Here is a 26,456-nt window from a genome sequence, read left to right as displayed (position 1 = left end):
GGGATGAGGAGGATACAGAAGGCGCAGGACAGTGACTGGGATGAGGAGGATACAGAAGGCGCAGGACAGTGACTGGGATGAGGAGGATACAGAAGGCGCAGGACAGTGACTGGGATGAGGAGGATACAGAAGGTGCAGGACAGTGACTGGGATGAGGAGGGTACAGAAGGTGCAGGACAGTGACTGGGATGAGGAGGGTACAGAAGGTGCAGGACAGTGACTGGTATGAGGAGGATACAGAAGGCGCAGGACAGTGACTGGGATGAGGAGGATACAGAAAGCGCAGGACAGTGACTGGGATGAAGAGGATACAGAAGGCGCAGGACAGTGACTGGGATGAGGAGGATACAGAAGGTGAAAGGACAGTGACTGGGATGAAGAGGATACAGAAGGCGCAGGACAGTGACTGGGATGAGGAGGATACAGAAGGCGCAGGACAGTGACTGGGATGAAGAGGATACAGAAGGCGCAGGACAGTGACTGGGATGAAGAGGATACAGAAGGCGCAGGACAGTGACTGGGATGAGGAGGTTACAGAAGGCGCAGGACAGTGACTGGGATGAGGAGGATAAAGAAGGTGAAAGGACAGTGACTGGGATGAGGAGGATACAGAAGGTGAAAGGACAGTGACTGGGATGAGGAGGATACACAAGGTGCAGGACAGTGACTGGGATGAGGAGGATACAGAAGGTGAAAGGACAGTGACTGGGATGAGGAGGATACAGAAGGCGCAGGACAGTGACTGGGATGAGGAGGATACAGAAGGCGCAGGACAGTGACTGGGATGAGGAGGATACAGAAGGCGCAGGACAGTGACTGGGATGAGGAGGATACAGAAGGTGCAGGACAGTGACTGGGATGAGGAGGATACAGAAGGTGCAGGACAGTGACTGGGATGAGGAGGGTACAGAAGGTGCAGGACAGTGACTGGGATGAGGAGGATAAAGAAAGCGCAGGACAGTGACTGGGATGAGGAGGATACAGAAGGCGCAGGACAGTGACTGGGATGAGGAGGATACAGAAGGCGCAGGACAGTGACTGGGATGAGGAGGATACAGAAGGCGCAGGACAGTGACTGGGATGAGGAGGATACAGAAGGTGCAGGACAGTGACTGGGATGAGGAGGATACAGAAGGTGCAGGACAGTGACTGGGATGAGGAGGGTACAGAAGGTGCAGGACAGTGACTGGGATGAGGAGGATAAAGAAGGCGCAGGACAGTGACTGGGATGAGGAGGATACAGAAGGCGCAGGACAGTGACTGGGATGAGGAGGATACAGAAGGTGAAAGGACAGTGACTGGGATGGAGGATACAGAAGGTGAAAGGACAGTGCCTGGGATGAGGAGGATACAGAAGGCGCAGGACAGTGACTGGGATGAGGAGGATACAGAAGGCGCAGGACAGTGACTGGGATGAGGAGGATACAGAAGGTGAAAGGACAGTGACTGGGATGAAGAGGATACAGAAGGCGCAGGACAGTGACTGGGATGAGGAGGATACAGAAGGCGCAGGACAGTGACTGGGATGAAGAGGATACAGAAGGCGCAGGACAGTGACTGGGATGAAGAGGATACAGAAGGCGCAGGACAGTGACTGGGATGAGGAGGTTACAGAAGGCGCAGGACAGTGACTGGGATGAGGAGGATAAAGAAGGTGAAAGGACAGTGACTGGGATGAGGAGGATACAGAAGGTGAAAGGACAGTGACTGGGATGAGGAGGATACACAAGGTGCAGGACAGTGACTGGGATGAGGAGGATACAGAAGGTGAAAGGACAGTGACTGGGATGAGGAGGATACAGAAGGCGCAGGACAGTGACTGGGATGAGGAGGATACAGAAGGCGCAGGACAGTGACTGGGATGAGGAGGATACAGAAGGCGCAGGACAGTGACTGGGATGAGGAGGATACAGAAGGTGCAGGACAGTGACTGGGATGAGGAGGATACAGAAGGTGCAGGACAGTGACTGGGATGAGGAGGGTACAGAAGGTGCAGGACAGTGACTGGGATGAGGAGGATAAAGAAAGCGCAGGACAGTGACTGGGATGAGGAGGATACAGAAGGCGCAGGACAGTGACTGGGATGAGGAGGATACAGAAGGCGCAGGACAGTGACTGGGATGAGGAGGATACAGAAGGCGCAGGACAGTGACTGGGATGAGGAGGATACAGAAGGTGCAGGACAGTGACTGGGATGAGGAGGATACAGAAGGTGCAGGACAGTGACTGGGATGAGGAGGGTACAGAAGGTGCAGGACAGTGACTGGGATGAGGAGGATAAAGAAGGCGCAGGACAGTGACTGGGATGAGGAGGATACAGAAGGCGCAGGACAGTGACTGGGATGAGGAGGATACAGAAGGTGAAAGGACAGTGACTGGGATGGAGGATACAGAAGGTGAAAGGACAGTGCCTGGGATGAGGAGGATACAGAAGGCGCAGGACAGTGACTGGGATGAGGAGGATACAGAAGGCGCAGGACAGTGACTGGGATGAGGAGGGTACAGAAGGCGCAGGACAGTGACTGGGACGAGGAGGATACAGAAGGTGCAGGACAGTGACTGGGATGAAGAGGATACAGAAGGCGCAGGACAGTGACTGGGATGAAGAGGATAAAGAAAGCGCAGGACAGTGACTGGGATGAGGAGGATACAGAAGGTGCAGGACAGTGACTGGGATGAGGAGGATACAGAAGGCGCAGGACAGTGACTGGGATGAGGAGGATACAGAAGGCGCAGGACAGTGACTGGGATGAAGAGGATAAAGAAAGCGCAGGACAGTGACTGGGATGAGGAGGATACAGAAGGCGCAGGACAGTGACTGGGATGAGGAGGATACAGAAGGGCGCAGGACAGTGACTGGGATGAGGAGGATACAGAAGGTGAAAGGACAGTGACTGGGATGAGGAGGATACAGAAGGTGCAGGACAGTGACTGGGATGAGGAGGGTACAGAAGGTGCAGGACAGTGACTGGGATGAGGAGGATACAGAAGGCGCAGGACAGTGACTGGGATGAAGAGGATAAAGAAAGCGCAGGACAGTGACTGGGATGAGGAGGATACAGAAGGTGCAGGACAGTGACTGGGATGAAGAGGATACAGAAGGCGCAGGACAGTGACTGGGATGAAGAGGATAAAGAAAGCGCAGGACAGTGACTGGGATGAGGAGGATACAGAAGGTGCAGGACAGTGACTGGGATGAGGAGGATACAGAAGGCGCAGGACAGTGACTGGGATGAGGAGGATACAGAAGGCGCAGGACAGTGACTGGGATGAAGAGGATAAAGAAAGCGCAGGACAGTGACTGGGATGAGGAGGATACAGAAGGCGCAGGACAGTGACTGGGATGAGGAGGATACAGAAGGGCGCAGGACAGTGACTGGGATGAGGAGGATACAGAAGGCGCAGGACAGTGACTGGGATGAGGAGGATACAGAAAGCGCAGGACAGTGACTGGGATGAAGAGGATAAAGAAAGCGCAGGACAGTGACTGGGATGAGGAGGATACAGAAGGTGAAAGGACAGTGACTGGGATGGAGGATACAGAAGGTGAAAGGACAGTGCCTGGGATGAGGAGGATACAGAAGGCGCAGGACAGTGACTGGGATGAGGAGGATACAGAAGGCGCAGGACAGTGACTGGGACGAGGAGGGTACAGAAGGCGCAGGACAGTGACTGGGACGAGGAGGATACAGAAGGCGCAGGACAGTGACTGGGACGAGGAGGGTACAGAAGGTGCAGGACAGTGACTGGGACGAGGAGGATAAAGAAAGTGCAGGACAGTGACTGGGACGAGGAGGATACAGAAGGCGCAGGACAGTGACTGGGACGAGGAGGATACAGAAGGCGCAGGACAGTGACTGGGACGAGGAGGATACAGAAGGCGCAGGACAGTGACTGGGACGAGGAGGATACAGAAGGTGAAAGGACAGTGACTGGGACGAGGAGGATACAGAAGGTGAAAGGACAGTGACTGGGACGAGGAGGATACAGAAGGTGAAAGGACAGTGACTGGGACGAGGAGGATACAGAAGGTGAAAGGACTGACTGGGATGAGGAGGATACAGAAGGTGAAAGGACTGACTGGGATGAGGAGGATACAGAAGGTGAAAGGACTGACTGGGATGAGGAGGATACAGAAGGTGAAAGGACTGACTGGGATGAGGAGGATACAGAAGGTGAAAGGACAGTGACTGGGATGAGGAGGATACAGAAGGTGAAAGGACAGTGACTGGGATGAGGAGGATACAGAAGGTGAAAGGACAGTGACTGGGATGAGGAGGATACAGAAGGTGAAAGGACAGTGACTGGGATGAGGAGGATACAGAAGGTGAAAGGACAGTGACTGGGATGAGGAGGATACAGAAGGTGAAAGGACAGTGACTGGGATGAGGAGGATACAGAAGGTGAAAGGACAGTGACTGGGATGAGGAGGATACAGAAGGTGAAAGGACAGTGACTGGGATGAGGAGGATACAGAAGGTGAAAGGACAGTGACTGGGATGAGGAGGATACAGAAGGTGAAAGGACAGTGACTGGGATGAGGAGGATACAGAAGGTGAAAGGACAGTGACTGGGATGAGGAGGATACAGAAGGTGAAAGGACAGTGACTGGGATGAGGAGGATACAGAAGGTGAAAGGACAGTGACTGGGATGAGGAGGATACAGAAGGTGAAAGGACAGTGACTGGGATGAGGAGGATACAGAAGGTGAAAGGACAGTGACTGGGATGAGGAGGATACAGAAGGTGAAAGGACAGTGACTGGGATGAGGAGGATACAGAAGGTGAAAGGACAGTGACTGGGATGAGGAGGATACAGAAGGTGAAAGGACAGTGACTGGGATGAGGAGGATACAGAAGGTGAAAGGACAGTGACTGGGATGAGGAGGATACAGAAGGTGAAAGGACAGTGACTGGGATGAGGAGGATACAGAAGGTGAAAGGACAGTGACTGGGATGAGGAGGATACAGAAGGTGAAAGGACAGTGACTGGGATGAGGAGGATACAGAAGGTGAAAGGACAGTGACTGGGATGAGGAGGATACAGAAGGTGAAAGGACAGTGACTGGGATGAGGAGGATACAGAAGGTGAAAGGACAGTGACTGGGATGAGGAGGATACAGAAGGTGAAAGGACAGTGACTGGGATGAGGAGGATACAGAAGGTGAAAGGACAGTGACTGGGATGAGGAGGATACAGAAGGTGAAAGGACAGTGACTGGGATGAGGAGGATACAGAAGGTGAAAGGACAGTGACTGGGATGAGGAGGATACAGAAGGTGAAAGGACAGTGACTGGGATGAGGAGGATACAGAAGGTGAAAGGACAGTGACTGGGATGAGGAGGATACAGAAGGTGAAAGGACAGTGACTGGGATGAGGAGGATACAGAAGGTGAAAGGACAGTGACTGGGATGAGGAGGATACAGAAGGTGAAAGGACAGTGACTGGGATGAGGAGGATACAGAAGGTGAAAGGACAGTGACTGGGATGAGGAGGATACAGAAGGTGAAAGGACAGTGACTGGAATGAGGAGGATACAGAAGGTGAAAGGACAGTGACTGGAATGAGGAGGATACAGAAGGTGAAAGGACAGTGACTGGAATGAGGAGGATACAGAAGGTGAAAGGACAGTGACTGGAATGAGGAGGATACAGAAGGTGAAAGGACAGTGACTGGGGTGAGGAGGATACAGAAGGTGAAAGGACAGTGACTGGGATGAGGAGGATACAGAAGGTGAAAGGACAGTGACTGGGATGAGGAGGATACAGAAGGTGAAAGGTCAGTGACTGGGATGAGGAGGATACAGAAGGTGAAAGGACAGTGACTGGGATGAGGAGGATACAGAAGGCGCAGGACAGTGACTGGGAGAAGGATACAGAAGGTGCAGGACAGTGACTGGGATGAGGATACAGAAGGTGCAGGACAGTGACTGGGATGGAGGATACAGAAGGTGCAGGACAGTGACTGGGATGAGGAGGATACAGAAGGTGCAGGACAGTGACTGGGATGAGGAGGATACAGAAGGTGCAGGACAGTGACTGGAATGAGGAGGATACAGAAGGTGCAGGACAGAGACTGGGAGGAGGATACAGAAGGTGAAAGGACAGTGACTGGGATGAGGAGGATACAGAAGGTGCAGGAACGAATGATTATATATTATATAATAAGAATTTACTTACCGATAATTCTATTTCTCGTAGTCCGTAGTGGATGCTGGGAACTCCGTAAGGACCATGGGGAATAGCGGCTCCGCAGGAGACTGGGCACAAAAGTAAAAGCTTTAGGACTACCCGGTGTGCACTGGCTCCTCCCCCTATGACCCTCCTCCAAGCCTCAGTTAGGATACTGTGCCCGGACGAGCGTACACAATAAGGAAGGATTTTTGAATCCCGGGTAAGATTCATACCAGCCACACCAATCACACCGTACAACTTGTGATCTGAACCCAGTTAACAGAATGATAACAGAGGAGCCTCTAGGAAGATGGCTCACTACAACAATAACCCGATTTAGTTAACAATAACTATGTACAAGTATTGCAGACAATCCGCACTTGGGATGGGTGCCCAGCATCCACTACGGACTACGAGAAATAGAATTATCGGTAAGTAAATTCTTATTTTCTCTGACGTCCTAGTGGATGCTGGGAACTCCGTAAGGACCATGGGGATTATACCAAAGCTCCCAAACAGGCGGGAGAGTGCGGATGACTCTGTAGCACCGAATGAGAGAACTCCAGGTCCTCCTCAGCCAGGGTATCAAATTTGTAGAATTTTGCAAACGTGTTTGCCCCTGACCAAGTAGCTGCTCGGCAAAGTTTTAAAGCCGAGACCCCTCGGGCAGCCGCCCAAGATGAGCCCACCTTCCTTGTGGAATGGGCATTTACTGATTTTGGCTGTGGCAGGCCTGCCACAGTATGTGCAAGCTGAATTGTACTACAAATTCAACGAGCAATAGTCTGCTTAGAAGCAGGAGCACCCAGCTTGTTGGGTGCATACAGGATATTTTCAGGGTCCTGACAACATCTAGCAACTTGGAGTCCTCCAAGTCCCTAGTAGCCGCAGGCACCACAATAGGTTGGTTCAGGTGAAACGCTGAGACCACCTTAGGGAGAAACTGAGGACGAGTCCTCAATTCCGCCCTGTCCGAATGGAAAATCAGATAGGGGCTTTTGCAAGATAAAGCCGCCAATTCTGACACGCGCCTGGCCGAAGCCAGGGCCAACAGCATGGCCACTTTCCATGTGAGATATTTTAAATCCACAGATTTAAGTGGTTCAAACCAATGTGATTTGAGGAAACCCAAAACTACATTGAGATCCCAAGGTGCCACTGGAGGCACAAAAGGAGGCTGTATATGCAGCACTCCCTTGACAACGTCTGGACTTCAGGAACTGAAGCCAGTTCTTTTTGGAAGAAAATCTACAGGGCCGAAATTTGAACCTTAATGGACCCCAATTTGAGGCCCATAGACACTCCTGTTTGCAGGAAATGCAGGAATCGACCCAGTTGAAATTCCTCCGTTGGGGCCGTCCTGGCCTCACACCACGCAACATATTTTCGCCAAATGCGGTGATAATGTTTTCCGGTCACATCCTTCCTGGCTTTGATCAGGGTAGGGATGACTTCCTCAGGAATGCCTTTTTCCTTTAGGATCCGGCGTTCAACCGCCATGCCGTCAAATGCAGCCGCGGTAAGTCTTGAAACAGACAGGGTCCTTGCTGGAGCAGGTCCCTTCTTAGAGGCAGAGGCCACGGGTCCTCTGTGAGCATCTCTTGAAGTTCCGGGTACCAAGTCCTTCTTGGCCAATCCGGAGCCACGAGTATAGTTCTTACTCCTCTCCGTCTTATAATTCTCAGTACCTTGGGTATAAGAGGCAGAGGAGGGAACACATACACCGACTGGTACACCCACGGTGTTACCAGAGCGTCCACAGCTATTGCCTGAGGGTCCCTTGACCTGGCGTAATACCTGTCCAGTTTTTTGTCGAGGCGGGACGCCATCATGTCCACCATTGGTTTTTCCCAACGATTCCCAATCATGTGGAAGACTTCTGGATGAAGTCCCCACTCTCCCGGGTGGAGGTCGTGTCCACTCCCGGAATGAACACTGCTGACAGTGCTATTACATGATTTTCCACCCAGCGAAGAATCCTTGCAGCTTCTGCCATTGCCCTCCTGCTTCTTGTGCCGCCCTGTCTGTTTACGTGGGCGACTGCCATGATGTTGTCCGAGCGGATCAGCACCGGCTGACCTTGAAGCAGAGGTCTTGTTTGGCTTAGAGCATTGTAAATGGTCCTTAACTCCAGAATATTTATGTGAAGTGATGTCTCCAGGCTTGACCCCAAGCCCTGGAAATTTCTTCCCTGTGTGACTGCTCCCCAGCCTCGCAGGCTGGCATCCGTGGTCACCAGGATCCAGTCCTGAATGCCGAATCTGCGGCCCTCTAGAAGATGAGCACTCTGCAACCACCACAGGAGAGACACCCTTGTCCTTGGGGACAGGGTTATCCGCTGATGCATCTGAAGATGCGATCCGGACCATTTGTCCCGCAGGTCCCACTGGAATGTTCTTGCGTGGAATCTGCCAAATGGGATTGCTTCGTAGGAAGCCACCATTTTTCCCAGGACCCTTGTGCATTGATGCACTGAGACTTGCCCTGATTTTAGGAGGTTTCTGACTAGCTCGGATAACTCCCCGGCTTTCTCCTCCGGGAGAAACCTTTTTCTGGACTGTGTCCAGGATCATCTCTAGGAATAGAAGACGAGTCGTCGGGATCAGCTGCGATTTTGGGATATTGAGAATCCAACCGTGCTGCCGCAGCACTACTTGCGATAGTGCTAACCCGACTACCAACTGTTCCCTGGATCTCGCCCTTATCCGGAGATCGTCCAAGTAAGGGATAATTTAAAACTCCTTTCCTTCGGAGGAGTATCATCATTTTGGCAAAGACCCGGGGTGCCGTGGACAATCCAAAACGGCAGCGTCTGAAACTGATAGTGGCAGTTCTGTACCACAAACCTGAAGTACCCTTGATGAGAAGGGTAAATTGGGACATGACCAGAAACACCATATAATTCCCTTCTTCCAGGTTCGCGATCACTGCTCTGAGTGACTCCATCTTGAATTTGAACCTCTGTATGTAAGTGTTCAAAGATTTTAGATTTAAAATAGGTCTCACCGAGCCGTCCGGCTTCGGTATACCAACAGCGTGGAATAATACCCCTTTCCCTGTTGCAGGAGGGGTACCTTGATTATCACCTGCTGAGAATACAGCTTGTGAATGGCTTCCAATACCGCCTCCTTGTCGGAGGGAGACGTCTGTAAAGCAGACTTTAGGAAACGGCGAGGGGGAGACATCTCGAATTCCAATTTGTACCCCTGAGATACCACCTGAAGGATCCAGGGGTCCACTTGTGAGTGAGCCCACTGCGCTCTGAAATTCTAGAGACGGGCCCCCACCGTGCCTGAGTCCGCTTGTAAAGCCCCAGCGTCATGCCGAGGACTTGGCAGAAGCGGGAGAGGGCTTCTGTTCCTGGGAACTGGCTGTCTGCTGCAGCCTTTTTCCTCTTCCTCTGCCACGGGGCAGAAAAGAGGAGCCTTTTGCCCGCTTGCCCTTATGGGGCCGAAAGGACTGCGCCTGATAATGCGGCGTCTTCTTATGTTGAGAGGCTACCTGGGGTAAAAATGTGGATTTCCCAGCCGTTGCCGTGGCCACCAGGTCTAATAGACCTACCCCAAATAACTCCTCCCCTTTATAAGGCAATACTTCCATATGCCTTTTGGAATCCGCATCACCTGACCACTGCCTCGTCCATAACCCTCTTCTGGCAGAAATGGACAGCGCACTTACTCTTGATGCCAGTCGGCAAATATCCCTCTGTGCATCACGCATATATAAAAATGCATCTTTTAAATGCAATATAGTCAGTAATATACTGTCCCTATCCAAGGTATCAATATTTTCAGTCAGGGAATCCGACCAAGCCACCCCAGCACTGCACATCCAGGCTGAGGCGATTGCTGGTCGCAGTATAACACCAGTATGTGTGTATATACATTTTAGGATATTCTCCTGCTTTCTGTCAGCAGGTTCCTTAAGGGCGGCCGTATCAGGAGACGGTAGTGCCACCTGTTTTGACAAGCGTGTGAGCGCTTTATCCACCCTAGGGGGTGTTTCCCAACGTGCCCTATCCTTTGGCGGGAAAGGGTATGATGCCAATAACTTTTTAGGAATTATCAGTTTTTTATCAGGGGAAACCCACGCTTCATCACACACTTCATTTAATTCATCAGATTCAGGAAAAACTACGGGTAGTTTTTTTTCACCAAACATAATACCCTTTTTAGTGGTACTTGTAATCTCAGAAATGTGTAAAACATCTTTCATTGCCTCAATCATGTAACGTGTGGCCCTACTGGAAGTCACATTCGTCTCTTCACCGTCGACACTGGAGTCAGTATCCGTGTCGGCATCTGTATCTGCCATCTGAGGTAACGGGCGCTTTAGAGCCCCTGATGGCCTTTGAGACGCCCCGACAGGCCCAAGCTGAGTAGCCGGCTGTCTCTTGTCAGCAACTGTCTTTTGTAAAGAGCTGACACTGTCACGTAAGTCCTTCCATAAGCCCATCCACTCGGGTGTCGACCCCCTAGGGGGTGACATCACCATTACAGGCAATTGCTCCGCCTCCACATCAGTTTCCTCCTCATACATGTCGACACAAACGTACCGACACACAGCACACACACAGGGAATGCTCTAATAGAGGACAGGACCCCACTAGCCCTTTGGGGAGACAGAGGGAGAGTATGCCAGCACACACCAGAGCGCTATATATAGACAGGAATACCACTATATAACGTGCTTTTCCCTTTATAGCTGCTGTTATTATCAAAACTGCGCCAAATTAGTGCCCCCCCTCTCTTTTTTTTACCCTTTTCTGTAGTGCAGGACTGCAGCGGAGAGTCAGGGAGACGTCCTTCCAGCGGAGCGGTGATGGAAAATGGCGCCCGTGTGCTGAGGAGATAGGCTCCGCCCCCTTCTCGGCAGCCTTTTCTCCTGCTTTTTGCTGTATTCTGGCAGGGGTTAAAATACATCCATATAGCCGGGGGGGTTATATGTGGTGTATTTTCGCCAGCCAAGGTGCTTACATTTATGCTCAGGGCGCCCCCCCCCCCTAGCGCCCTGCACCCTCAGTGACCGGAGTGTGAAGTGTGCCTGAGGAGCAATGGCGCACAGCTGCAGTGCTGTGCGCTACCTTGTTGAAGACTGTCTTCTGCTGCCGATTTTTCCGGACCTCTTCGTGCTTCTGGCTCTGTAAGGGGGCCGGCGGCACGGCTCTGGGACCGGACTCCGAGGCTGGGCCTGTGTTCGGTCCCTCTGGAGCTAATGGTGTCCAGTAGCCTAAGAAGCCCAAGCTGGCTGCAAGCAGGCAGGTTCGCTTCTTCTCCCCTTAGTCCCTCGATGCAGTGAGCCTGTTGCCAGCAGGTCTCACTGAAAATAAAAAACCTAAAACTAAACTTTTTCTAAGAAACTCAGGAGAGCCTCCTAGAATGCACCCTTCTCGGCCGGCCACAAAAATCTAACCGAGGCTTGGAGGAGGGTCATAGGGGGAGGAGCCAGTGCACACCAGGTAGTCCTAAAGCTTTTACTTTTGTGCCCAGTCTCCTGCGGAGACGCTATTCCCCATGGTCCTTACGGAGTTCCCAGCATCCACTAGGGCGTCAGAGAAATATGGTACAGGTTGAGTCTCCCTTATCCAAAATGCTTGGGACCAGAGGAATTTTGGATATCGGATTTTTCCGTATTTTGGAATAATTGCATACCATAATGAGATATTATGGTGATGGGACCTAAATCTAAGCACAGAATGCATTTATGTTACATATACACCCAGCCTGAAGGTAATGTTAGCCAATATTTTTTTATAACTTTGTGCATTAAACAAAGTGTGTCTACATTCACACAATTCATTTATGTTTCATATACACCTTATACACACAGCCTGAAGGTCATTTAATACAATATTTTTAATAACTTTGAGTATTAAACAAAGTATGTGTACATTGAGCTATCAAAAACAAAGGTTTCACTATCTCAGTCTCACTCAAAAAAGTCCGTATTTCGGAATATTCCGTATTTCGGAATATTTGGATATGGGATACTCAACCTGTATAAGAATAAAAAGAATGGTGATATAAAGAGTGCAGGAATGAGTGTGATAAGGTAGAATGTGTAGGAATGTATGGTGTCGGAATGAATGCGTTTATAATGTAAAGAACAGTGACTGGGTGAAATTAAATTTGCTATATGAAGGGGATATGTTTAACTTGCAGGCAGGCAGTCAGAATATTGAAGCCGGAATCCCAACAATCCACAACGCCGCCAGCCGGAATCCAACGAAACAGAGCTATGGCATCTCGTGGGTGTCCATGACATTCATACAGTTTGAATAGATCCTGTGGCGAACGCAGCGAGGCCGCAGCATGACAAACCTTGAAGGGGACTTTTTTGCGCTCGCCCCGCTGCCAGCATTCTGGCGGGTGGGATGCAGATGTCGGGCATTGTGCCAGCCAGCATCCCACCGGCCGGTAACCCGTACTGAACCCATGTGTACAGTCACCACCCACCTGGGGTTCTTCTGACCAGTCCGGAAACCGGCAGTGCTGTCTGGACACTGCCGAATCCCGGACGGGTGATATCTGGGAATCCCTGGGCGTGACATCCTTCGAATGCACTGCTCCACCACCAGTCCACCTCTTCTGTGTAATCTTTCTGGCGGCAGCAGTGACTGGAGTAGCGCACTGGCCGACCTCCCCTCTCTGTTCTCGGACACAAAAAGTAAACTCCCTGCCTGCACAAAGAAAATCTTCCCCAGCAGCCACTGTAAAACAACCCCCCTCCCTCTCCCCACTTTCCTCCACGACCTGAAACCCCCCTCCCCCTTGAAGCCAAAAACTTCATAGCTTCTGCTGCTGGCAGCACTAGTAAGATTGAGGAGTAGGGATGGCCATCGACCACCGATGATTTGAAATGGTCTATAACCAGTAGTAAGCTTTTACCATCCATGCGGGAAAGCCAGATGGTTTCCCACCATCGATGAAAAAGAGCCATCAATTTTTTTCTCTCTCTAGGGTGTCAGGGACATGGAGCATGGTTGATGCTAGATTCAAGTGACCTAAGGGACCTTTTACGTCAGGGGGAGGAGTTAGGTCAGCGGGATAGTTCCTCTACTATCCACGCCACCAACTACTACCTTTAGTTATCAGGTGGCGAGCGAAGCAGAGTGGACCAAGCCCGAAGCGTGGAGAGGGTACTTTTCTGGTACCTTGTTCAGTCATAGCTCCTCCCCCTGGTCACGTGTCTCCTCCCCTAGTGACGTCAGAAGGTCCCTTCTCCCACTCCGATTTAGAACCAACCCTAAAGTAATGGGGACCACCGATGGGCAAAACCATTGACGGTTCCCTTACAGATGGTTGCCACCTTCAACCTTATCCACCAATGGTACCATCGATGGATATCCCACAATGGCCATCTCTACTGAGGAGCAGCTCATACATTGCAGATACATTCAAATTTAACAAAATTGCAGTACACGTAGGGTGGTATTCAATTAGCTGCAGTAATTTATACAGCGAATTGATTTGCTGGAGGCTATTGAATTAGCCCCGATACCCGACACTTATCGGGGCTCTGGTTGACCAGCCTTACGATGGCTACACACCGGATCGACGGGTATTGGTTCAGACATTGAAACGAATCCCCTTCAGCCCAGAATACCCCATACTACTGTTAATGAAAGGCGGAACGACCATGTTCCACCCTTCATTAACACAGGACGCTAGCGGCGGACGCTAGATTTGACATGCAGCACACCATACTAAGCGTCTGCCGCATGGGACCGCGAGAGCGCACAATCCTGGGTACACAGTAAACGTAAGCAGTATATAGCGCCAAAGCGCCATTTTGGTGCGACGCATCCAGGGTGTACCAGGCCTCAGGCAGGCAAATCCAAATCTGCAATAAGTAGCTATAAATACAATGCACGGTGTATACAGGACAGTATCATGAACACATGAATAACAATACATGAATATAGTATAATAGAGCTGGGGTGGGTACACGTGTGAAAGAGGCACAACTAAATTAATCAGTGACTGAGGCATCGAAGGCACGTGGGAGAGGCACATAGAGGGGCATGGGGGGGGAAGTGTGAGACACACACAGGATGGCGCAGGGGTTTCAGAGAACACATATCCGCCCCCAGCACTCACCTGCTGCCCTCCTATGACGCCGGCTCCCGCTCTCTCTCTCACTGAGTGTCCGGGAATGAGCTACTGCCGCCGGGTAAGAAGAGGAAAGAAGTACACGTCCCGGTCACCGCCGGCTATATAACCTAATAAGTGACGTCACCAGCACTAGAACACCAGCTCCCACAGGGACGTAAAGCGGCGATTACTAAGACGCGGCGGCCATGTTGTCGTAGCACAAAACGCACACATACGGCGCCATAGAGCTCCCAGGCCCCCTCCCCCGCTACATTCAGGCTGCACCGCGCTCTCTGGGCACTAGGGGTCACTCTCCTCCGTCACACTCCGCGCTGATCTCAGGCTGCAGAGGAGACATTACTGCCGGAATGTATACACTCACCCGATATACGCCCAGCTATGGCCCTCATTCCGAGTTGTTCGCTCGGTATTTTTCATCGCATCGCAGTGAGAATTCTCTTAGTGCGCATGCGTAATGTTCGCACTGCGCATGCGTCAAGTAACTTTACTAAGAAGAAAGTAATTTTACTCACGGCTTTTTCGTCGCTCCGGAGAACGCATTGTGATTGACAGGAAATGGGTGTTACTGGGCGGATGTACGGCGTTTTAGGGGCGTGTGGCAGGAAACGCTACCGTTTCCGGAAAAAACGCAGGCGTGTCTGGAGAAACGGTGGGAGTGCTTGGGCGAACGCTGGGTGTGTTTATGACGTCAGCCGGGACCGAAAAGCACTGAATTGATCGCACAGGCAGAGTAAGTCTGGAGTTACTCAGAAACTGCTAACTCGGTTTTGATCGCAATATTGCGAATACATCGGTCGCACATTTAAGATGTTTAGATTCACTCCCAGTAGGCGGCGGCTTAGCGTGTGTAACTCTGCTACATTCGCCTTGCGAGCGAACAACTCGGAATGAGGGCCTATATGTATACACTCACGATATACACCTAGCTGTACATATATACTCGCCCCATATACGCTCAGATATACGTATACACTTTCCCGATATACGCCCAGCTGCACTACGTATACACTCACCCGATATACATCTAGCTATACTCTCGGCCCATATACGACCAGCTGTAGGTAAACACTTGCCCCATATACGCGCAGCTGTAGATATACACTTGCCCCATATACGCCTAGCTGTGCGTAAACACTCTCCCCATATACTCCCAACTGTACGTGTACACTCACCCGGCGATATACGCCTAGCTATACATATACACTCACCCGATATACACCTAGCTATATGTATACTTACCTGATATACAACCAGCTTTAGGTATACACTCACCCGATATACATCTAGCGGAAAGTATACACTCACCCGATATACGCACAGCTGAATGTATACACTCACCCGATATACGCCCAGCTATATGTATACACTCACCAGATATACGCCTAGCTGTACGTATACACTCACCGGATATACATCTAGCTGTACGTATACACTCACCCAATATACGCCTAGCCCTACGTATAAACTCACCCGATATACGCCCAGCTGTAGGTATTCACTCACCCGATATTCGCCGAGCTATACGTATACACTCACCGGATATACACCCAGCTGTATGTATACACTCACTCGATATACGCCCAATCGTATGTATACACTCATCCGATATACACCCAGCTGTATGTATACACTCACCCGATATATTCCCAGCTGTAGGTATACACTCACCCGATATACACTTAGCTATACGTATACTTACCCGTTACACAACCAGTTGTAGGCATACACTCACCTGATATACACGTAGCGTTATTTATACACTCTCCCGAAATATACGCCCAGCTGTACGTATGCACTCACCTGATATACGCCCAGCTATACGTATACACTCGCCCCATATACGCCCAGCTGTGTGTATACTCTCGCCCCATATACGCCCAGCTGTATGTATACACACTCGCCCCATATACGCTCACTTGCCCGATATACGCCCAGCTGTACGTATACACTCACTCGATATACATCTAGCTATTCTCTCGGCCCATATACGACCAACTGTAGGTATACACTCGCCCCATATATGCCCAGCTGTAGATATACACTCGCTCCATATACGCCTAGCTGTAGGTATACACTCGCCCGATATACGCCTAGCTGTACGTATACTCTCCCCATATACTAACTGTACGTATACACTCACCCGATATACGTCTAGCTATACATATACACTCACCCGATATACACCCAGCTGTATGTATACACTCACTCGATATACGCCCAATCGTATGTATACACTCATCCGATATACACCCAGCTGTATGTATACACTCACCCGATATATTCCCAGCTGTAGGTATACACTCACCCGATATACACTTAGCTATACGTATACTTACCCGTTACACAACCAGTTGTAGGCATACACTCACCTGATATACACGTAGCGTTATTTATACACTCACCCGAAATATACGCCCAGCTGTACGTATGCACTCACCTGATATACGCCCAGCTATACGTATACACTCGCCCCATATACGCCCAGCTGTGTGTATACTCTCGCCCCATATACGCCCAGCTGTATGTATACACACTCGCCCCATATACGCTCACTTGCCCGATATACGCCCAGCTGTACGTATACACTCACTCGATATACATCTAGCTATTCTCTCGGCCCATATACGACCAGCTGTAGGTATACACTCGCCCCATATATGCCCAGCTGTAGATATACACTCGCCCCATATACGCCTAGCTGTAGGTATACACTCGCCTGATATACGCCTAGCTGTACGTATACACTCTCCCCATATACTAACTGTACGTATACACTCACCCGATATACGTCTAGCTATACATATACACTCACCCAATATACACCCAGCTGTATGTATACACTCACTCGATATACGCCCAATCGTATGTATACACTCATCCGATATACACCCAGCTGTATGTATACACTCACCCGATATATTCCCAGCTGTAGGTATACACTCACCCGATATACACTTAGCTATACGTATACTTACCCATTACACAACCAGTTGTAGGCATACACTCACCTGATATACACGTAGCGTTATTTATACACTCACCCGAAATATACGCCCAGCTGTACGTATGCACTCACCTGATATACGCCCAGCTATACGTATACACTCGCCCCATATACGCCCAGCTGTGTGTATACTCTCGCCCCATATACGCCCAGCTGTATGTATACACACTCGCCCCATATACGCTCACTTGCCCGATATACGCCCAGCTGTACGTATACACTCACTCGATATACATCTAGCTATTCTCTCGGCCCATATACGACCAGCTGTAGGTATATACTCGCCCCATATATGCCCAGCTGTAGATATACACTCGCCCCATATACGCCTAGCTGTAGGTATACACTCGCCCGATATACGCCTAGCTGTACGTATACACTCTCCCCATATACTAACTGTACGTATACACTCACCCGATATACGTCTAGCTATACATATACACTCACCCGATATACACCCAGCTGTATGTATACACTCACCCGATATACGCCTAGCTCTAGGTATACACTCACCCGATATACGCCTAGCTGTAGGTATACACTCACCCAATATACGCCTAGCTGTAGGTATACACTCAACCGATATACGCCTAGCTGTAGGTATATACTCACCCGATATACGCCTAGCTATACATATACATTCTCCCGATATACACCCAGCTGTATGTATACACTCACCTGATATACACCCAGCTGTACGCATACACTCACCCGATATATTCCCAGCTGTAGGTATACACTCGCGCGATATACACCTATCCATACATATACTTACCTGATATACAACCAGCTGTAGGTATACACTCACCCGATATACATCTAGCGGTATGTATACACTCACCCGATATACGCACAGCTGAATGTATACACTCACCCGATATATACGCCCAGCTATATGTATACACTCACCAGATATACGCCTAGCTGTACATATACACTCACCCAATATACACCTAGCCCTACATATAAACTCACCCGATATACGCCCAGCTGTAGGTATACACTCACCCGATATACGCCGAGTTATACGTATACACTCGCCGGCTATACACCCAGCTGTATGTATACACTCACCCGATATACGCCCAATTGTATGTATACACTCACCCGATATACACCCAGCTGTATGTATACACTCACCTGATATACGCCCAATTGTATGAATACGCACACCCAATATAAACCCAGCTGTATGTATACACTCACCTGATATACACCGAGCTGTATGTATACACTCACCCGATATATTCCCAGCTGTAGGTATACACTCACCCGATATACACTTAGCTATACGTATACTTACCGGATATACAACCAGCTGTAGGTAAACACTCACCTGATATACACCTAGCGTTATTTATACACTCGCCCGATATACGCCCAGCTGTACGTATACACTCACCCGATATACATCTAGCTGTAGGTATACACTCACCCAATATACGCCTAGCTGTACATATACACTCACCCGATATACACCCAGCTGTATGTATACACTCACCCCATATATGCCCAGCTCTACGTATACACTCACCCCATGTACATCCAGCTGTACGTATACACTCGCCCCATAAATGCCCAGCTATACATACACACTCACCCCATATACGCCCAGCTGTACGTATACACTCGCCCCATATACGCCCAGCTGTACGTATACACATTCGCACCATACACGCCAAGCTGTACGTATACACTCGCCCAATATACGCCCAGATGTTCGTATACATTCGCCTAATATACGCCTACCTGTACGTATACACTCACCCGATATACGCCCAGCTGTTCGTATACACTCACCACCTAGCCGTAGGTATAAACTCACGTACACACACGCCCGATATACGCTCAGCTGTACGTATACACTCACCCTATATACATCTAGTTGTAGGTATACACTCACCTGATATACACCCAGCTGTATGTATACACCCACCCCATATACGCCCAGCTGTACGTATACACTCGCCCTATATACGCCCAGCTGTAAATATACACTAGCCCCATATACGCCCAGCTGTAGGTATACATTTGCCCCACATATGCCCAGCTAGCTGTATGTATACACTCGCCCCATATATGCCCAGCTGTACGTATACATTCGCCCCATATATGCCCAGCAGTAGGTATACACTCGACCCATATACGCCCAGCTGTAGGTATACACTCAACCCATATACCCCCCACCATATACGCCTAGCTGTAGGTATACACGCCCGATATACAACAATATGCAATGCACACAAACTTGCTTGATCGGGCGCTAATACGATATTACATATACTTAAAGTGTACCAATTAATCTATTTTGATTTTATCTGAAGAGCAGCTCCTACGTGGCAACTGGATGCCCTTTACACTAAAGAAAATAGATTGAGTTTCAATGGAAACACTAGGAGCGCTAATAATATATTCATAAAAAAATTTTTATTGATTTTTTAGATGTTAATTACCACAATATAAGCAATTTACCTAGTAACTACAAGGTAACATAAAAACCACAATGCAATGATTAGATATGCAATATGTATATATTCAGCTGATTAGCTCTTTTATAAAAAACAGTACTGCAGTCCAAGATTGAACATATTGGAATCAGGAAGTCCTCCAATTTGGTATAATTAAATGTGGAATAGAAAAAAATGTCCCACAGTTTGTTATGAATTGATACTTTGTATTTATTGCAAGTTTCCTCGTTTTACGAGGCACTGATCTCACCCGTGGTAGCTGGTCTCCGCTGATTCCCGTCGATGGCAATTTGCAGCATAGACTACAAGCGGCTAGATGTATACCTCCTTAATATGTCAGGAGGGGATGCCGCAGATTCTCAGCAGTCAGTCTGCTGACGGGGCTTCTCAAGCACAGCGGTGGAGCATATAGATGTACCGTCTCATCAGGCGCCAGCAGGGGAGAGATCTCAAGATTAATCAGAGTATTGGAGGATAAATGGAGACTCCTTCGGTGGACAAGCAGTGCCCGCAACCCTCAACGCGTTTCTCCGCCCCAAACAAACGGCGGTTTCATCAGGAGGTGTAGATGTCCAGTGGAAGGATAGATGGATATTTAAATAATTTTGTATCCAATCAGCGTTGAAATAGTAATATGCACACCTGAGTTTTTGCTCAGTGTTGTAATTGTCAATGGATGTTTAGATCGCTTTGTATCCAATCAGCTGTTTTAATAGTAATACATACACCTGAGTAATCACTTGGTGCTGCATTACTTCTATAATCAATTAATATATTTTATTTGGTACAGGTACATTGTTTAAAAACAGTATTTTCAACAAATAAAAACATATAATATAATCAATAATAAAGAGCGATAGACAGAAGCACTGACCACACGAGTCCCGACATATCCATGTAGGCATGTATATAATGAGCATATTGCTCTATATCATGGTGTGTCTGTTTAGATTTCTTACCATTATGACAGGTCTCGTGTGTTCAATACCTCTCATCAATCCTCATACACAAATAACAGATACATGTATATATATGTTTCTCTGACGTCCTAGTGGATGCTGGGGACTCCGAAAGGACCATGGGGAATAGCGGCTCCGCAGGAGACTGGGCACAAAAGTAAAAGCTTTAAGACTACCTGGTGTGCACTGGCTCCTCCCCCTATGACCCTCCTCCAAGCCTCAGTTAGATTTTTGTGCCCGAACGAGAAGGGTGCAGTCTAGGTGGCTCTCCTGAGCTGCTTAGAAAAAAGTTTAGTTTTAGGTTTTTTATTTTCAGTGAGACCTGCTGGCAACAGGCTCACTGCATCGAGGGACTAAGGGGAGAAGAAGCTAACTCACCTGCGTGCAGAGTGGATTGGGCTTCTTAGGCTACTGGACATTAGCTCCAGAGGGACGATCACAGGCCCAGCCATGGATGGGTCCCAGAGCCGCGCCGCCGTCCCCCTTACAGAGCCAGAAGAGCAGAAGAGGTCCGGAAAAATCGGCGGCAGAAGACGTCCTGTCTTCAATAAGGTAGCGCACAGCACCGCAGCTGTGCGCCATTGCTCTCAGCACACTTCACACTCCGGTCACTGAGGGTGCAGGGCGCTGGGTGGGGGCGCCCTGAGACGCAATATAAACACCTTAGGGGGCAAAAAATGCATCACATATAGCTCCTGGGCTATATGGATGCATTTAACTCATGCCTGTTTTTCCATAAAAAAGCGGGAGAACGGCCGTCGAGAAGGGGGCGGAGCCTATCTCCTCAGCACACTGGCGCCATTTTTCCTCACAGCTCCGTTGGAGGGAAGCTCCCTGACTCTCCCCTGCAGTCCTGCACTACAGAAACAGGGTAAAACAAGAGAGGGGGGGCACTAAATTGGCAGATGAATCTATACAGCAGCTATATAAGGGAAAAACACTTATAAAAGGTTATCCCTGTATATATATAGCGCTCTGGTGTGTGCTGGCAAACTCTCCCTCTGTCTCCCCAAAGGGCTAGTGGGGTCCTGTCCTCTATCAGAGCATTCCCTGTGTGTGTGCTGTGTGTCGGTACGTTGTGTCGACATGTATGAGGAGGAAAATGGTATGGAGGCGGAGCAATTGCCTGTATTAGTGATGTCACCCCCTAGGGAGTCGACTCCTGACTGGATGGTCTTATGGAAGGAATTACGTGATAGTGTCAGCACTTTACAAAAGACTGTTGACGACATGAGACAGCCGGCAAATCAGTTAATACCTGTACAGGCGTCTCAAACACCGTCAGGGGCTCTAAAGCGCCCGTTACCTCAGGTGGTCGACACAGACCCAGACACGGACACTGACTCCAGTGTCGACGGTGAGGAAACAAACGTATTTTCCAGTAGGGCCACACGTTACATGATCACGGCAATGAAGGAGGTTTTGAACATTTCTGATACTACAAGTACCACAAAAAAGGGTATTATGTGGGGTGTGAAAAAACTACCCGTAGTTTTTCCTGAATCAGATGAATTAAATGAGGTGTGTGATGAAGCGTGGGTTTCCCCCGATAAAAAACTGCTAATTTCTAAAAAATTATTGGCATTATACCCTTTCCCGCCAGAGGTTAGGGCGCGTTGGGAAACACCCCCTAGGGTGGATAAGGCGCTCACACGCTTATCAAAACAAGTGGCGTTACCGTCTCCTGATACGGCCGCCCTCAAGGAACCAGCTGATAGGAAGCTGGAAAATATCCTAAAAAGTATATACACACATACTGGTATTATACTGCGACCAGCAATCGCCTCAGCCTGGATGTGCAGTGCTGGGGTGGCTTGGTCAGATTCCCTGACTGAAAATATTGATACCCTGGACAGGGACAATATATTATTGACTATAGAGCATTTAAAGGATGCATTTCTATATATGAGAGATGCACAGAGGGATATTTGCACTCTGGCATCAAGAGTAAGTGCGCTGTCCATTTCTGCCAGAAGAGGGTTATGGACGCGACAGTGGTCAGGTGATGCGGATTCCAAACGGCATATGGAAGTATTGCCGTATAAAGGGGAGGAGTTATTTGGGGTCGGTCTATCGGACCTGGTGGCCACGGCAACGGCTGGGAAATCCACCTTTTTACCCCAGGTCACCTCTCAGCAGAAAAAGACACCGTCTTTTCAGACTCAGTCCTTTCGTCCCCATAAGGGCAAGCGGGCAAAAGGCCACTCGTATCTGCCCCGGGGCAGAGGAAGGGGAAAAAGACTGCAGCAGACAGCCTCTTCCCAGGAACAGAAGCCCTCCCCCGCTTCTGCCAAGTCCTCAGCATGACGCTGGGGCCTTACAAGCGGACTCAGGCACGGTGGGGGCCCGTCTCAAGAATTTCAGCGCGCAGTGGGCTCACTCGCAAGTGGACCCCTGGATCCTGCAGGTAGTATCTCAGGGGTACAAATTGGAATTCGAGACGTCTCCCCCTCGCCGGTTCCTGAAGTCTGCTTTACCAACGTCTCCCCCCGACAGGGAGGCGGTATTGGAAGCCATTCACAAGCTGTATTCCCAGCAGGTGTATTCCCAGCAGGTGATAATCAAGGTACCCCTCCTACAACAGGGAAAGGGGTATTATTCCACGCTGTTTGTGGTATCGAAGCCGGACGGCTCGGTGAGACCTATTTTAAATCTGAAATCCTTGAACACTTACATACAAAGGTTCAAATTCAAGATGGAATCACTCAGAGCAGTGATAGCGAACCTGGAAGAAGGGGACTATATGGTGTCTCTGGACATCAAGGATGCTTACCTCCATGTCCCAATTTGCCCTTCTCACCAAGGGTACCTCAGGTTTGTGGTACAGAACTGTCACTATCAGTTTCAGACGCTGCCGTTTGGATTGTCCACGGCACCCCGGGTCTTTACCAAGGTAATGGCCGAAATGATGATTCTTCTTCGAAGAAAAGGCGTCTTAATTATCCCTTACTTGGACGATCTCCTGATAAGGGCAAGGTCCAGAGAACAGTTAGAGGTCGGAGTAGCACTATCTCAAGTAGTACTACGACAGCACGGATGGATTCTAAATATTCCAAAATCGCAGCTGATTCCGACGACACGTCTGCTGTTCCTAGGGATGATTCTGGACACAGTACAGAAAAAGGTGTTTCTCCCGGAGGAGAAAGCCAGGGAGTTATCCGACCTAGTCAGGAACCTCCTAAAGCCAGGCCAAGTGTCAGTGCATCAATGCACAAGGGTCCTGGGAAAAATGGTGGCTTCTTACGAAGCGATTCCATTCGGCAGATTCCACGCAAGAACTTTTCAGTGGGATCTGCTGGACAAATGGTCCGGATCGCATCTTCAAATGCATCAGCGGATAACCCTGTCTCCAAGGACAAGGGTGTCTCTCCTGTGGTGGTTGCAGAGTGCTCATCTTCTAGAGGGCCGCAGATTCGGCATTCAGGACTGGGTCCTGGTGACCACGGATGCCAGCCTGAGAGGCTGGGGAGCAGTCACACAGGGAAGAAATTTCCAGGGCTTGTGGTCAAGCATGGAAACGTCACTTCACATAAATATCCTGGAACTAAGGGCCATTTACAATGCCCTAAGTCAGGCAAGGCCTCTGCTTCAGGGTCAGCTGGTGCTGATCCAGTCGGACAACATCACGGCACAAGAAGCAGGAGGGCAATGACGGAAAGGTGGACATGATGGCGTCCCGCCTCAACAAAAAACTGGACAGATATTGCGCCAGGTCAAGGGACCCTCAGGCAATAGCTGTGGACGCTCTGGTAACACCGTGGGTGTACCAGTCAGTGTATGTGTTCCCTCCTCTGCCTCTCATACCCAAGGTACTGAGAATCATAAGAAGGAGAGGAGTAAGGACTATACTCGTGGCTCCGGATTGGCCAAGAAGGACTTGGTACCCGGAACTTCAAGAGATGCTCACGGAAGACCCGTGGCCTCTACCTCTAAGAAAGGACCTGCTCCAGCAGGGACCATGTCTGTTCCAAGACTTACCGCGGCTGCGTTTGACGGCATGGCGGTTGAACGCCGGATCCTGAAGGAAAAAGGCATTCCGGATGAAGTCATCCCTACCCTGATCAAAGCCAGGAAGGATGTAACTGTGCAACATTATCACCGTATTTGGCGTAAATATGTTGCGTGGTGTGAGGCCAGGAAGGCCCCTACAGAGGAATTTCAACTGGGTCGTTTCCTGCATTTCCTGCAAACAGGACTGTCTATGGGCCTAAAATTAGGGTCCATTAAGGTTCAAATTTCGGCCCTGTCAATATTCTTCCAAAAAGAACTAGCTTCAGTTCCTGAAGTCCAGACGTTTGTCAAGGGGGTACTGCATATACAGCCTCCTTTTGTGCCTCCAGTGGCACCTTGGGATCTCAATGTAGTTTTGGGGTTCCTAAAATCACATTGGTTTGAACCACTCACCACTGTGGACTTAAAATATCTCACATGGAAAGTGGTAATGCTGTTAGCCCTGGCCTCAGCCAGGCGTGTCTCAGAATTGGCGGCTTTATCCTATAAAATCCCTTACCTAATTTTTCATACGGACAGGGCAGAATTGAGGACTCGTCCTCAATTTCTCCCTAAGGTGGTTTCAGCATTTCACTTAAACCAGCCTATTGTGGTGCCTGCGGCTACTAGGGACTTGGAGGATTCCAAGTTGCTGGACGTAGTCAGGGCCCTGAAAATATATGTTTCCAGGACGGCTGGAGTCAGAAAATCTGACTCGCTGTTTATCCTGTATGCACCCAACAAGCTGGGTGCTCCTGCTTCTAAGCAGACTATTGCTCGTTGGATTTGTAGTACAATTCAGCTTGCACATTCTGTGGCAGGCCTTCCACAGCCAAAATCTGTAAAAGCCCATTCCACACGGAAAGTGGGCTCATCTTGGGCGGCTGCCCGAGGGGTCTCGGCTTTACAACTTTGCCGAGCAGCTACTTGGTCAGGGGCAAACACGTTTGCTAAATTCTACAAATTTGATACCCTGGCTGAGGAGGACCTGGAGTTCTCTCATTCGGTGCTGCAGAGTCATCCGCACTCTCCCGCCCGTTTGGGAGCTTTGGTATAATCCCCATGGTCCTTTCGGAGTCCCCAGCATCCACTAGGACGTCAGAGAAAATAAGAATTTACTTACCGATAATTCTATTTCTCATAGTCCGTAGTGGATGCTGGGCGCCCATCCCAAGTGCGGATTGTCTGCAATACTTGTACATAGTTATTGTTACAAAAAATCGGGTTATTATTGTTGTGAGCCATCTTTTCAGAGGCTCCTCTGTTATCATTCTGTTAACTGGGTTCAGATCACAAGTTGTACGGTGTGATTGGTGTGGCTGGTATGAGTCTTACCCGGGATTCAAAATCCTTCCTTATTGTGTACGCTCGTCCGGGCACAGTATCCTAACTGAGGCTTGGAGGAGGGTCATAGGGGGAGGAGCCAGTGCACACCAGGTAGTCTTAAAGCTTTTACTTTTGTGCCCAGTCTCCTGCGGAGCCGCTATTCCCCATGGTCCTTTCGGAGTCCCCAGCATCCACTACGGACTATGAGAAATAGAATTATCGGTAAGTAAATTCTTATTTTTACTTTAATAAAGAACGGCATCCCAGAGGAGTATGGCTGTAATCTAATCTTATAATTTCTTAGGAGGCTTATAATTCAAAGTTCCCTATCTTAATCAAGCATCCACAGTAGCCCAGTGGATACGTAACTGGGCTATAGTAAGAGAGGTCATCAGTTCTAAACCAACACAGGCGCAATTGCT

At 49.4% G+C, this 26,456-nt stretch overlaps 1 protein-coding gene across 5 annotated transcripts in view; it reads right to left on the bottom strand.

The window, feature by feature from the left end:
• Nucleotides 1–14,381, bottom strand: part of LOC135054704 (zinc finger protein OZF-like) — a 43,115-nt gene extending 28,734 nt beyond the window's left edge. For 3 of the 5 annotated variants that reach the window (XM_063957979.1, XM_063957980.1, XM_063957981.1), the window contains exon 1: nucleotides 14,273–14,381. The gene's annotated coding sequence lies outside the window, so the exon portion shown is untranslated. The remainder of the gene's footprint in view (nucleotides 1–14,272) is intronic. The other 2 variants (XM_063957983.1, XM_063957982.1) reach the window with 2 other exon arrangements.
• Between the last annotated feature and the right edge of the window lie 12,075 nt (nucleotides 14,382–26,456).

Source organism: Pseudophryne corroboree, chromosome 3, assembly GCF_028390025.1.
Source record: "Pseudophryne corroboree isolate aPseCor3 chromosome 3, aPseCor3.hap2, whole genome shotgun sequence".
Classification (NCBI taxonomy): Eukaryota; Metazoa; Chordata; class Amphibia; order Anura; family Myobatrachidae; genus Pseudophryne; species Pseudophryne corroboree.
This window is presented reverse-complemented; position numbering and strand designations above follow the sequence as displayed.